The sequence below is a fragment of the Cervus elaphus genome, chromosome X (genome assembly GCF_910594005.1).
Source record: "Cervus elaphus chromosome X, mCerEla1.1, whole genome shotgun sequence".
Taxonomy (NCBI): domain Eukaryota; kingdom Metazoa; phylum Chordata; class Mammalia; order Artiodactyla; family Cervidae; genus Cervus; species Cervus elaphus.
Genome location: NC_057848.1, coordinates 144,849,664 through 144,864,782, shown reverse-complemented (window position 1 = coordinate 144,864,782; position 15,119 = coordinate 144,849,664).

The window sequence follows — 15,119 nt, the reverse complement described above, 5'->3', positions numbered from 1 at the left end:
GGACCTGGCCCTAAGGTCAGCACACCGAAGCTCTGATTAGAGTTGACCGGAGGTAGCAGTCGCTACAGCTTCACCACTGGGAAGGCCTTGACAGCTGGGTGACCCTGCCCCGCTCCCTAGACCCTCCTCTCCCCTCTCCCTCTTGTGCTGCCGCCTGAACAAAACATCACATCCGCACTGTTTACCGCAGGAACCCAGCCAAGGAAGTCATAACAGGACAATAGACAGACAATCTGATAACCTTGTTAGCTCAAATCAAAGCGCCTAACAAGTAGGAGAGGTTAGTTGAAGTGGAATGAAACTATTGCAGTATTTGGGTTTGTTGAAGTGGCTTTTCAGATTTTTCCTGTTTTGGAGGAAAAAAAAAGTAGCATTTCTTGTCCCTTTATTTAAGATTAAAACCAGGCACAAGGACGCTAAACAAAACAACATGTACAAGGCTAAGGTTAACTTTTAAAAGAATACAAATGGAAAGGGATGTACAAAGTTCATAATCACGTTCTTAATGGAATGTGGCATAAAGCTACATTCTTTATGTTGCCAGATCTCTGCAAAAGTGCAGTAAGTGTGGAATAACCTTCATTATCCAGAAAAGTTAGGGATGTGAATTAATTTGTGTAAATTATAACTAGTAATGAACTCATTTCAGATAACAGGCCAAGGATGATCAAGGTCTTTCTATTTTCTGTTTTATTTACTTCACATTACAGGAGACTATTTCAACACACAGAGATGTTGCCAGGTTTGATTTTGGCCTTTTTTTACCTCCCTCATACCCCCGCCCCTCATCTTACAGGGAGCATTTCAACCTTTAAAGTCATAATTTTAATCCCAACATGATCTTCCTATGTCTGCAAAAGGCATTAATATATGCTCCAGTACTATCTAAAAGCCATTCATTCTCGTCGCACCTTCAGTTCCTAAGTTCTGGTCATTTCTTCCATGATCCTGGAGGAAATAGCACTAACCTTGAAGTCAGGAGTTGGCACTGCTCAAGCCCTGTGACCTAGTTCATAGTCTCAGTGCCTCAGTTTCTTCATCTGTAGCAAATGACCAAATAATAAATCCACTCATCAACTGGGGATTTGGATGCCATTGAACATGTCATTTTTAAATTTGGTGTCATTTTGAAGTTTAAAAAAAAAAAAAGTGAAACTTTATGGTCTTTCATGGCTCCTGATTTATCTTTCGCTCTTGTGCTTCCCTGAAAGATGAATGAACCGTAGCTAAGTCCATAGTGGCTTAGTACTCTGAATCTGCTGAGGGACTTTTACTGTGAACATTTTGTTCAGCCATATTGAACTATTTTCCTGAATGGAAGTCAGAGTTCCAATTCAGTGTGTGTGTGTATAAGTATGTGTACACCCTTTATCTGGGGGAAAATGTTTCTCTTATAGCAGCTGGAAAATTGTAATGATAAACAGAAGTCATTTTTCGTATTGCCTTTTATTTGTGAAAGATGATAAAGTGGCACTTCTCCAATTAATTATGACTGGGAAAAATTGAAAATAAAAAAAAATTCTGCATTGTTTCCTTTCTATCTCTTATATGACTTGAAACTTAAAAATACCTTAGAAACTAATTTTGGAGAAGAGAAAAAAAATCATTTTTACATATATGGGGCATGTGACATTCTCATTCACCTAGATGACAGAAAAGAGAAAAAGCAGAATAAAAAGAAATATATTTTCTATATATTTAGCAATCATCTACATAAACACATAACATATTGCAGGGTTTAATCTGACAATCATGTTAAGTGATTGGATCTTGGCAGTGAAATGTTAAATACGGATTTCTCCTTCCTAGCTTTGAATGTTTTGAATTAACAAATATTCCTTTACATACAATTACAGGCAATCTGTTACTTAAACATATATAAATGTTATTTGAAAAGATTTCCTGCCCCAAATATCTTTACCACTGGTATCTTCTAGTAACTGAAATTTTAGTACTTTTATACCTTTGTGCCAGGTCATACTGTAAATGATATTTGAGTTTAATATTTAATTATTATTCATCAACAACTCTAGCATGAATTAGCCAAAAATGTGTGATATTTCTTTGGTTATTGATATTCATAGAGTCTTAGCTGAGGTAATTAAGACCCAATTCACCTAATCTTATTTTTGTACCCCCAGCAGAAGTGAAAGCTTAATTTTACTGACCACCATACTTCTTGGGATGAGGCCTTTGTTTTTCAGGCGCTCAGTTGTGTCCAACTCTCTGCGACCCCATGGACTGCAACATACCAGGTTTCCCTGTCTTCACCGTCTCCCGGAGCTTGTTCAAACCTATGTCCATTGAGTCGGTGATGCCATGCAACCATCTCATCCTCTGTCATCCCCTTCTCTTCCTGTCTTCTATCTTTCACAGCATCAGGGTCTTTTCCAGTAAGTCAGCTCTTCAACATCAGGTGACCAAAGTATTGGAACTTCAGCTTCAGCATCAGTCCTTCCAATGAACATTCAGGGTTGATTTCCTTTAGGATTAACTGGTTTGATCTCTGCTGTCCAAGAGCCTGTCAAGAGTCTTCTTCAACACCACAGTTCAAAAGCATCAATTCTTCGGCACTCAGCTTTCTTTATAGTCCAACTCTTATGTCCGTACATGACTACTGGAAATACCATAGCGTTGACTAGACAGACCTTTGAAGGCAAAGTAATGTCTCTGCTTTAATACACTGTCTAGGTTTGTCATTGCTTTTCTTCCAAGGAGTAAGTGTCTTTTAATTTCATGGATGCAGTCACCATCTGCAGTGGTTTTGGAGCCCCCCAAGATAAATTCTGTCACTGTTTCCATTGTTTCCCCATCTATTTGCCATGAAGTGATGGGACCAGATGCCATGATCTTAGTTTTTTGAATGTTGAGTTTTAAGCCAGCTTTTTCACTCTCCTCTTTCAACTTTCCTCAAGAGGCTCTTTAATTCCTCTTCACTTTCTGCCATAAGGGTGGTGTCCTCTGCATATCTGAGGTTATTAATATTTCTCCGAGCAATCTTGATTCCAGCTTGTGCTTCATCCAGCCCAGCATTTCAAATGATGTACTCTGCATATAAGTTAAATAAGCAGAGTGACAATATACAGCCTTGTCACACTCCTTTCCCTTTTTTGAACCAGTCAAAAACATTTCAAAAAACGGGATTAGGCTTGGTTCATGCATAATCACCAAATCATCTTTAGCAATGCATTGATGGAAGAAGTGCTATTAGTGATAAATTTAAATTTACTTGCTGCTTCCATTTAATTCTGTAATTCAAAATAACAAGTGAAATTCAAAATACTGTATTATCCGAAGGTAAATAGTATAACTATGGAACAGGTACACGAACTGCATGCAAGGACTAGCCATTGCCTGAAGTAGGGTAGTACAGTTAAGATATGCGTAATGTTTCCTTCCATCCAAAGTCCAAGTAGTTCTTATCCAAAGTCCCAAGTAGTTCTCATGCTGTATGTTCAAAAATGAAACCGTGTGCTTCATGTGTTATCTGATGTTTCAATATGAAAATACCAATTCAGTTTATCTCACTGATATGAAAAGTGAAACTTGTGAAATTCAAGCATACAATGGCAGTCCCGTTTTTTTTGTCGTTGTTGTTATGTGTTCTTGCTGACCTGTAATCAAGACATAGCTTGGCATGTAAACAGTTAGCTTGAGCATTTGAGATGTCAGTAGACAACAGTTTATTAGCTTGCTAATTGTTGATTCCCAAGAACATGGACTGCACTTAATTTGATTTTTTAGCCACATTAAAGATATGCCAAATAGTAATGTAACTCAGTAAGAAGAGAATGTCAAGATCTACCATGAGCTAAATGCAGGTTTGTTCAATTGAATATATATCCATTTGACCTTGCATCTCTGAATTCTAACGATTTAGAAAATCCAACTGAAAAGGATTTCTAGACAGGGCTCAGTTTGTGTTTATGCTATATTTCCTAACACATCTAGTATCCAGCGGAGTATGGGCTTAGTAGATGAAGGTAAGAATGAAGTTGATCACAGACTTACAGAACAAACTTACGGTTGCTGGAGGGAAGGATGGGCAGAAGGGGATAGTTAGGGAGTTTCGGGTGAACATGTACACACTAGTGTATTTAAAATGGATAACCAACAGGGACCTACTGTATAGCACATGGAACTCTGTGCAGTGTTATGTGGCAGCCTGGATGGGAGGGGAGTTTGGGGGAGAATGGATACATGTATATGTGTGGATGAGTCCCTTTGGTGTTCACCTGAAATTATCACAGCATTGTTTGTTAATCAGCTATACCACAATACAGAATAAAAGGTTTTTTTTTTAAAAAGTAAATAAAAGAGAAAAAAGGATGTATTATAAAGAAAAATTTAATGATTGAGAAAGAATGAAGAGTTATTTGAGTTCTGTTCAGATATTGTTGAGGGCATTCACTTATTTGTATTTCTCCCCAAAGTTGCTTCATTTTGAGCTTCAGTGGCTAGAAGTCCCAAGCTCCATTTTCTGCATCACAACATTCAAATATCATTGAAATGCCTTAAGATCAAATTAGCTGTTTCTAGTATTGGTAGTCATTACTTGGAATGGACTTGGACTTAGTTATTTTTTAACTAAGAAGGAAATACTGTGTTGATTTTACCCAACGGGTTATTTGAAACAACAGCTAATGTTTTTAAATGAAAAATTATGTGGTAATGCAGGAAAACAACTGTAAAATACAAGAATGTGAATATCTTACAGGTTTTTAAAATGCAGTATCCACTACTTTCATAATTAAAGTAATTTGCATAGCATTAGGCATGTATTAGAGAACTCATGTGAATTAATATGATAGGATCTAACTCCTTCAATGCAGATGTTAACAAGAAAAGTCATATTAATGACTCAGAGCAAACTTACCCTTCTGACTGTTGCCATAGTAAAACTCCAAACTGAAATATCTCATTAAAATATTTGCAGCTGTTTTTGCTTGCCTTTGGCTACTCTGCTCCAAAACTCAATTTGCAAACAGTGTGTATGTGTATCTGTATGTTCTTAGACACACTGGCACCATTGGGAAGTCTACAGTCTTTCAGAGTAATATATTTTGGGTACAAATTATAAACTACAGCAATAAGTGACACTGTATGTGGATTGAATTTCAAATGCAATCTTTGTGCAGTTAAAAAATAATGAACTGGGTTTATTTAGAATTTGAATTATGACCTTGTAAATAAGGTAGCTTTGAAAATAACATTAACTCTCTTAGGTTCTTATTTTACTTTCAAATAACTTTGCCTGTAATTCACAAATTGGTATTTAACAGTCCCTTGTAATTAGGCAAATGACCCAGCATCAAAACAATGAATAGAAATAACTGAAAATGTTAGCACAAGTTTGTGTGCCCAATGTACAGTGAGGCCAAACAAACCAAAACATCAGAGTTTTGAGCAGAAAGGTTTATTACAAGACCATGCAAGCAGAGAGGTGACTCTTGCCCTAGAAAGCCCCTAGCTCCATGAAAGGTTTTGGCAAAGCATTTTTAAAAGACAGGTGAGGGAGAGGTGTCTGCAGGGTCTGTGATCAGCGTGGCGCAGTTCGCTGTTTGGCTGATGGTGAGGTAGAGCAGGGTGATGTCCCAGGGGTTAATATCCTTAGGTTCTGGGAGGGCTGGGGTTATGTGTTCCCGGTGATCAAGTGCTTAACATCTTCAGTTTGTTGAAGAGGGGGAGGTTTTTTACATCTGCAAAACAACTCAGGAAATGTTATCCTGTTATCTAGGTACTTCTGCCTTAAACATGTGTGCTCAGTCCTATCTGACTCTTTGCAACCTGTGGAGTGTGGACCACCAGACTCCTTTGTCCATGGGATTTTCTAGGCAAGAATACTGGAGTGGGTTGCCATTTCCTTCTCTAGGGGTTCTTCCCGACCCGGGGATCGAACCAGCATCTCCTGCATTGCCAGGCAGCTTCTTTACCACTGAGCCATTTAGGAAGCCCCAAGGAACTTGAGCTAAAGCAGAGGATATGGGAGAAAGCCTGTCCCAGGGAAGGCCCCATGGGGTCCTGCTTGGTTATAGAAATCCACCCTGAAAGAAGGTACTATCTCGAGGTTTGGTTTTTTGTTTGTTTTTAATCAAAGCACTGATAACCACAGGGAAATGACACACTTTTATGTGATGCTTGGCCTATGTTCAACATTTTGGGTTGCCAGTATGAGGATGAAGTTAATGGATTCACTGATGCTCAAGCCTCTTTGAATGTTCTCTGAACTGTGGAATGAGAGATTTGGATAAGAGGCATAAGATTGAACCAAATCTTAGTAAGGAGAAACCTAAGCAGTTCTCTGATTCAATCTATTCATACAAGTTTCCTCCACAATCATAGCTTTCCAATCTTTTCACTTATGACCCTGTATTAAAAAAACAGAAATACATAGACTACATCATAATACATAGACTACATCATGATACATCATAATACATCATAATACATCATAAAAAAATAGAAATACATAGACTACATCATAATACAGCACATACAAACTGGATCGTAACTGCACATAACTGAAACAGAATTCTCATGAAGCAGTATGTGTGCAGTGAACTCAGATGTTTCCTCCTTTTTTTATTTTGTATGTGGTGGAGTTTTTGTTTTTGTTTTTTGGGGGGGGTGGCATTGTCTTTTTGTTTTGCTTTTTTTTTTTTTTTTGACTGTCCAATGCAGCTTGTGGGATTTAGTTCCCCAACCAGCAACTGAACAACGGCCTTCAGCAGTGAGAGTATGGAGTCCTAACCACTGGACCACCTGGGAATTCACATTTTCATATGTTTTTAATCTTCATAACAATCCATTACATAGATTCATGACCACAAATAGACTGAGACGTGCTCTACATCCTTGGTATACTGTGTCAGCATCACCTAGGAGTTTTTTAGAAGTGCAGTCTCAGGCCCCAGCCCAGACCTACTGAATCAGCATAAGCATCTTATTTTTTAAAAAATACATTTATTTTTGGCTGCACTGGATCTTTGTTGCTGTTTGCAGCTTTTGGTGTGTGGACATATCATTGTGGTGGCTTCTTTTGTTGCAGAGCCCTGGCTCTAGAACAGGCTCAGTAGCTATGGCCCACAGGCTTAGTTGCCCCTTGGCATGTGGGATCCTCCCCAACCTGGGATTGAATCTGTGTCCCCTGCATTGGCAGGCAAATTCTTAACCCCTGGGTCACCAGGGAAGTCCAGCATACACATTTTACCAAGATGCCCAGGTGCTTCTCAGCACCTTGAAAAGCATAGTCTACTGCATCATCCCCAAGGGCAATCAAATAGTAAGCCTTTCCTCATACCCTTTTTCTGGTAAGATGTTTTCTTCTTCCCAGAGTGACACATTTTAGTTTCAAACAGTTGTGCTGTACAGAAAGACTTTTATTGTATTAAGTAGAAATTGGTATGTAAAGTATCAGCTTGGAACCAACACAGAAACAGCATCCCACAGACGATAAATCTTGTTTCTTTCACACAGAAGCACCATCCACTGGCATTAGACGATGTTCCAGTGAGCTGATCTTCGTGTACAATTCATTTAAGCTTTGCATTGGGCAGGCTCTCAGCTGAAAATAGAGGGATCTTTGTAACTCTTCACCTTCTCTCTCACTCTACACCTAAACCATCAGCAGTTCCGATGAATTCACATTCCAACTATTCCTCCAATTAAGCATTTCTCAAATTAGCACCCAACAATCCTAGGACAAGGGAGGAACGATCAATAAATGTAGAAAGTCTTGGCAGAAAAATTCAACATGCACTGTGTTCATTTAATGAGACACTTAAGCCACATTCTAGAGAAGAAGAAAAAAGCCTGAGAGTTCTGGGTACATATTGTTAAGAAAGCACTGTTGTTTTGACCTCAGGAGGCACGAATGCTCAAAGAGGTGCTACCCATTGCTTGTCAAACTGTTGCCTACCTCCCTGGCTTCTGACTCATCTCTCTGGAAAATCTGGAATTTTCTACACACTCTGAAAATATAAAGAATATTTATTTTCTCATGCTTTCCATTCTGCCCACCTGGAGCTGGATAACTGTTCCTGTTGTTCATTTCAGAGTGTGCCTCCCACATTGTCAGCTGTTGAGTTGGAGAAAGACCACTCAGCTATCAAGCTGTGATGTGAAATGTAATTGAGAGCCATCCCTGGACTGATGTATATTCTCCTTTGGGGCTCTACTGATTGAAGTTGGGTTACATACAAGTATGAGTGTAAACATAGTTCCCATATCTTTTTGACTTTCAGAATGGCTTGCATTCTTAAGAACAAGAAGAGGACTTGGTATTCAAGGGGATGGCTACAGGCTGATAAGATAAAGTCGTGAAATAGTTTCCCATCCTTTGGGAAATGTCTGGGATATATGTTGAGGGGCAAGGGAGTTGTCGGGCCAGTTCTGTGATCTAATTCCCTAGAGATGAAGTTTCCTTCTTAAAACCAGTTCTTGGCGTTACTTACTACTTTGCTGCTATTGGGTCAAGGAAAAACAACTTAAGCTTCTAAGCTTTAGAATCTAAGGCATGGAGCTGTCTCATGAGCAGGAAGGTAGAAGAAAGAACATGTTCGAACTTCTTCCCCTTTGTGTGAATTCTTAGTAACAATTCAGTTATAGACAGGTCAGCCCTCTGCATTACTGGGGGACCGCTTGATGATTCTACAATTCAAGCTGGACATCAGGCCTTCTGCTTGCTTTGGAGAATTATTTTTATTGCTTTGCTTCATGTGCAACAACTAACTGAAGTGAGTGAGTGGTACTGAAAACAGAATACAACTAAATTCTCATATCAGTGCCATAGTAACCTATCAGATTACCTAATGATAGTAAGTTATGTTTGGAGTAAAGGTGGATAAATGCTCTTTTTATTAAAAACAGTTTTTCTGGCATTCCATATATTCACTGAATTGTTCAATTCATTGGTTTTTGGTATATTCAGAGAGTGGTGCCTCCATCATCATGATCAATTTTTGAATATTTTCATCACCCCCAAAAAGAAACCCCATACCCATCACTAGTCTCCTACCATTTCTCCCATCCTTCCATCCCTAGGCAAGCTTGAATCTAGTTTCCATATATCTAGATTTGCCTATTCTGGACATTTAATATACATGAAATCATATAATATGTGATCTTATATGACAACCTTTTTTCATTTAGCATAATATTTTCAATGTTTATCTGTGTATGGTAGCATACATCATACTTTAGTTTTTTTGCAGATGAATAGTATTCCACTGTACAGATATTCTACATTTTTTGTCAGTTCATCAGTTGATAGATACTAGTTTCCATTCTTTAGCTATTTTGAATCATTCTGTGATGAACTTTTCATGGACTCATTTTCTGTTCCCATGTGTTTTCAGTTCTCTTGGGTATATAACTAGAAGTGAAACTGATTGGTCATATGATAACTCTGTGCTTAATTGCTTGAGCAGCCACTGAACTGTTTTCCAAAATGGCTGCACAATTTTACATTCTCATCAGCAATATTTGAGGATTTCCTCTCCACATTCTCATCAACACTTGGTATTATCCATCTTTCAATTATAGCCATCCTAGTGGGTTTGAAATAGTATGTCACTATGGTTTTGATTTGCATTTCCAAGGATAAGCACTCTTAAAATATCTCTAACTCACCCACATGTAAAAAGTGAGTGTGCAAGTTCCATTAATTCCTGGGTAGACCATGTTTGGAGAAGCTGCTAAAATTTTTAACAACACTGTCTAATCCCCAGTCTTCATAGGAAGACATTTCATTACACAAGAGAATATCTGAGTTTGGGATTCAGAAATCAATCGTTTCAAATAATTCCCAGAGCCAGTCTTAGCTTTAACCCTAATCAGTGATTCTGTTTTTATTAAAGGTGAAGGCGGTAAGAATCAGGGAAAAGTTAATTGTGTATTCATTTGGGAAAGTTGTTCAAGTTGCTTGTCTTCTCTGTGGCTGTTTTCTCATCTACAAAACTGAGGTTAATAACAGTACCTAACTCACACAATCATGTAAGGATTAAATGAAATCGTTTTCTGTGTAAATGCAATGCCTAACTGAAAATAAATGTTAGCTACTACTAATTTACAGGTGAATAGCAGAGGTTTTACCTGTACTAAGAGCTCAGGAAAACATCCTCGGCAACTGTGGAGGATTTATTGAATATATCAATCAGCTGTTTTCCATCTCTACAAAAGTTACTAAAAGAAAGGAGCCCAGAAATTTATCAGAAACCTAGGTTAGCTACTAGTAAGAAGAGATTTTGAAACAGTCTGTTAAGGGAAGTGGTACACTGCCCTTCACAGAAGTCTTTAATGATGGGAAAGATGTGCAGTTCTTCGGCAGATAAGCGACCATCTTACCAAAGAGTGAATGTGGCATCTAGTTCCCTCAACCTGATAACTCTTTGTTTCAGACTGAAGGTCTTTGGATTCCCTGGCAACCTAGGAAATATAACTCCCTGGCCTTGAATTCCTCTGCCTTGTCCTTGGCAACAATGCTGGACAAAACTATTAAGTAGGTCATGCTTTTGTTTCTTTTGTTGTTTGTATCTGCTGCTCCCTCATCTTGTTTCTTTTGGGGGAGCCAGTGCCTGCACAAGACCACCTGTTTGCAAAAGGTCTTCTGACAAGGGTCTTCCTTTCCCCCTCAGAACCACATATGCTCGCCTTCTCTTGATGCTCTACTCCAATCCCATCCAAACTTACCTCAACTCTGAGCCACTTTTTCCATAGACAATGAACAAATATATTAATTCTTCAAGACTATATTGAATATTTACTATGGGTAAATATTCAGTATTTACTATGGGCTTCCCTTGTGGCTCAGCTGGTAAAGAATCCGCCTGCAATGCAGGAGACCTGGGTTCGATCCCTGGGTTGGGAAGATCCCCTGGAGAAGGGAAAGGCTACCCACTCCAGTATTCTGGCCTGGAGAATTCCATGGACTATATGGTCCATGGGGTCACAAAAAGTTGGACACAACTGAGTGACTTTCATGTTCACTATGGGTTAGACACTGTGCTAGGCTCATAGAAGACTCTTACCATAATCCAGGCCCTGGAGTAGAATGGAGAAGATTGTAACCAAAGACCAGTGATTATAAAACAGCATGATAATAGTGAGGTAGAGATGTCAAGGGCTTCTCAGGTGGTTCAGTGGTAAAGAATCTGCCTGCCAGTGCAGGAGATGCAAGAGATGAGGGTCTGATCTCTGGGTCAGGAAGGTTCCCTAGAGGAGGAAATGGCAACCCACTACAGTATTCTTGCCTGGAGAATCCCATGAATAAAGGAGCCTGGTGGGCTATAGTCCATGGGGTCATGGAAGAGTGGGACATGACTTAGCAACTGAGCATGCACACATGCATTAAATAATTTACATACCAGAAGAGAGTTAGGCACTGTGAATTGTAGGAGTACATGCTAAGACCACCCAACCCAACCCTAAGTAGTGAAAGCCTGAACTGGGTCTTGAAGATGATTATGATTTAGCCCAGTTAAGATGTAGAAGAAAACATATTCCTTGTAGAGGAAACAGCATCTGAAACCACAGATAGACATGAGAGAAGATGACATATCTCAAGAAGTTCAAAAGGTTCATTATGGCTAGAATATAGGCAAAATAAGAAGAAACAAGACATAAGACTCAGACTGTAATCTGTGGTCAATAAATTGCATTAGTGAAATCTCTGAGGCTCTGTTACATAAGTCATGCTTTGCCATCAAGGAACACTGGGGAGGGTAGTGGGTATCAGGTAGGCCAGCAGTAGTAGTTGCCATAGTAAAAACATTAAGAATGTTGTTGGGAAATATTTTCAGGCCTTAAGTACCCTTAAAGTTAACATTATGGCCTATGTTTATTTTTTTTCTTTAATATAGTGTCCCTGCGCTTGGCTTTATTTTTATTTTTAAATATCGTATTTTTTATTTTTTATTAATTTTTTCCCATTTATTTTTATAAGTTGGAGGCTAATTACTTTACAATACTGTAGTGGTTTTTTATGGCCTATGTTTACAGTGATCTTTTCCACAAATAAAATTGAATAAAGCCATTGGGTGTTTGAAAAAATATAAAAAGTTATTTAACTTTCTAGAACTTATAGGAAGTCTAGCAGTTGTTCCAGTTGAGTGATGTACTTTCCACGTACTGAGGGTCAATCCTGTTGTTAGATGAAGGTGAAATCCTGAATAAGATACGATGTGCTGGTTTACACTTAATGATCTATGCTTGATTAGTTAATTAGCTCTCAGTGCCCTTTGGAATAAAAGAATCCTATTGAATGCTGTATAGGTGACATTTCCAATATAAATAAGGCATCCTTTTATTTAAGTTCCAAGGAAATGTTTAGGGAATAATATGTATGTGTTAAAATACTATAACTGAAAATGAAATTGGAAGCCAGAGTCACAGAAACATATATAGTAATATCTTGTGATAGGCAGTATAATTGGCGCTAATAACACCACCAGACACTTTGTGTACCCTTTAAAAATGCTTTACAATTCATCAAGTTTTCCATTGAAATGCCATTCTTATTTGGGGGATTGTTAACCAAATATGTATTATTCCAAAGCTAATACGTTGTGTTAAAACATATTAACATTTTGAAATAATAGTGTTTTCAAAATAAATAAAATTTGCTGCACTATAATTCTTAAGGACTGAATTTAGTTATTTTGTTAAAATTTCTGTGTATTCTAGGAGTTTCATAACTGATCCCTAGCCTACTTTCCCATTCTTACTGGCCTCTGATCCCAAATGTATTCTCTACCCTACAGTCAAATTAAAGTACTGACTCTCTTCACTTCTGCTTCTTCATCTTTGCATACTCTGTTCCTATCATCTCATTTTTTTTTCTTCCTCTCCCTTATCTATCATTTGAATCCTGTTTTTCAGTGCCTACTCTTTCATGGGGGGTTCCATAGTTCTTTCGGTCATAATTAAATTTACATTGTTTTCACTCTATGTCCATGTATTTACTCTTATTAGATGTTACCTAGCTTTACATGCTTTCCTGTCGATGCTCAAGCTATTGCATTCTGGTTTCTGCCTCTTCCACATCACTGAGCCTGGCCTTCAAAAAATACTCACTTTTTCCTACTTGAAAACTCCAGCAGAAATTTTTTTCAACCCCTATGATACTCTTACCACTCCCTCATTTAAAGGTTCTGTTGCCATCTTCTGTAAGAGACTCAGTTTCAGACTTGTTATTGTACACCATTTGGGCATTAGGTCTACTCTCTGGACCTCAGGTTGTTCCACCATGGGGGGACAGAAGGTGCCACAATGTCATGACCTGCCACAGCCTTGTAGCAACCCTAATCCCTTCCAATGGGACATGTTTTATACTCACTGCATTGTCAAAGTGGTGAGCAGAGGCTTTTGGGGAAGGGAAGAGATGATAGAAATTATAGCTAAACTTGTTCATGTGTTCCTCTTCTGAAATATTAGGTAATGACTCACTTCGTAAGTCAGACAGAGACATGTCATATGATATCACTTATATGTGAAATCTAAAAATAAAAAGATTACAAATGAATTTATTTATGAAACAGACTCATAGACTTAGAGCTTATGGTTACCAGTGGGAAGGGTGGAAAGAAGGGATAGATTAAAAGTTAGGGTTGGACATGTAAACACTGCTATGTTTAAAAAGCATTATCAACAAGGACCTACTGTATGGCACAGGGAACTCTGGTCAATACTCTGTAATAACCTGAATGGGAAAATAATTTGAAAAAGAATAGATATATATGTATATATGTGTGTGTGTGTTTAACTGAATCACTCTGTTATATTCTTGAAACTAACTATACTCCAGTGTAAATTAAAAGAGAACTCTCACTTCTTCTTATGAGTGTTTTGAGGATTATTGCTACCTAACACATAAGTATCTAACCTTTTTAGCTGGTTTATTTTCTACATCCCCAGTAAAATGTTCTATGAGGATAAGAAATTTTACCTTCTTTGGTTTACTCTTGTATTCCTAGTACCTAGAGCTGGGCCTGGCACATAAAAGACATGAAGAAAGATTGGAGAAATGAATAAATGAAAAGTACCTAAGATACAGGAGTCATTCAGTCAATTATAGCAGTACTGAACCTCCGGGAATTCTTTACTCGTATTAATTATTATAATATAGATAAGTTTTTCTCTCCCCTTTGTATAGTTTAATCTGGTTTGTTGAAATGAAATGTCTTTATTGTGGTTGCTTTTTGTTGTTACTCTTTCATACTTTTATTATGTACACTTTTAAGCTTGACTTTATAATAACTTTCTGTTATTTTGTATTCTAGGTGAGTTATCTATAAAGTGAACTTTTGAAGAGACTTAGAACTTTAAAAAAATATCTCAATCACTTCAGTTTCCTTTTAAAAGAAGACAAAGCATAAATAGGTGAGAATATGTTGAATGAAATATAGAGATCATTTTATGGGTAGAGGCAGATCCTCCTGGCTATTTTTAACTGAGTACATATTTTTGTCACTGTTGAAAGGCTTTGGACTTAGAATACATTCTGAAGGACAATTACATAGCGATTGGATAATTTGTGTGCTGACCATCTCATGTATGAAATAGGCTATGGATCCCCAACGTGTAGAGCCTGCCTAAGGTGTTAATCCCAGAAATGACATAGAACTCTTCATGCATTGGCTTGTCACGTGACCAGAAGCCAGAGATAAGTGAGGATAAGGATGCCACTATTACCATGAAAGAGAAACTAAATGAATCACGTGGAAATAAAATCATACTTTTGGCTTCATAAATGTTTTATTACTTCCGGCTACCTGATCTACTTACATTTGTCACTTTTTGGCTCCTCATGCTATTTGTTGAGCATCTGCTATCAATGTGAGTCCCAGCTTCACACTTACTAACTGCATATCCTTGAGTGCTCCTTTGTGCCTCAATTTCCTTATCTGTAAAATGGAAATAACAATACCTGATACGTAAAACTGTGGACATATTAGCATTGCACCATGGAGTATGATGTTAGCTGCAGCTTTGTTGTATATGGCCTTTAGTATGTTGAGGTATGTTCCTTCTATACCCACTTTCCAGAGAATTTTTATCATAAATGAGTGTTGAATTTTGTCAAAAGCTTTTTCTATATATATTGAGATGGTCATGTGGTTTTT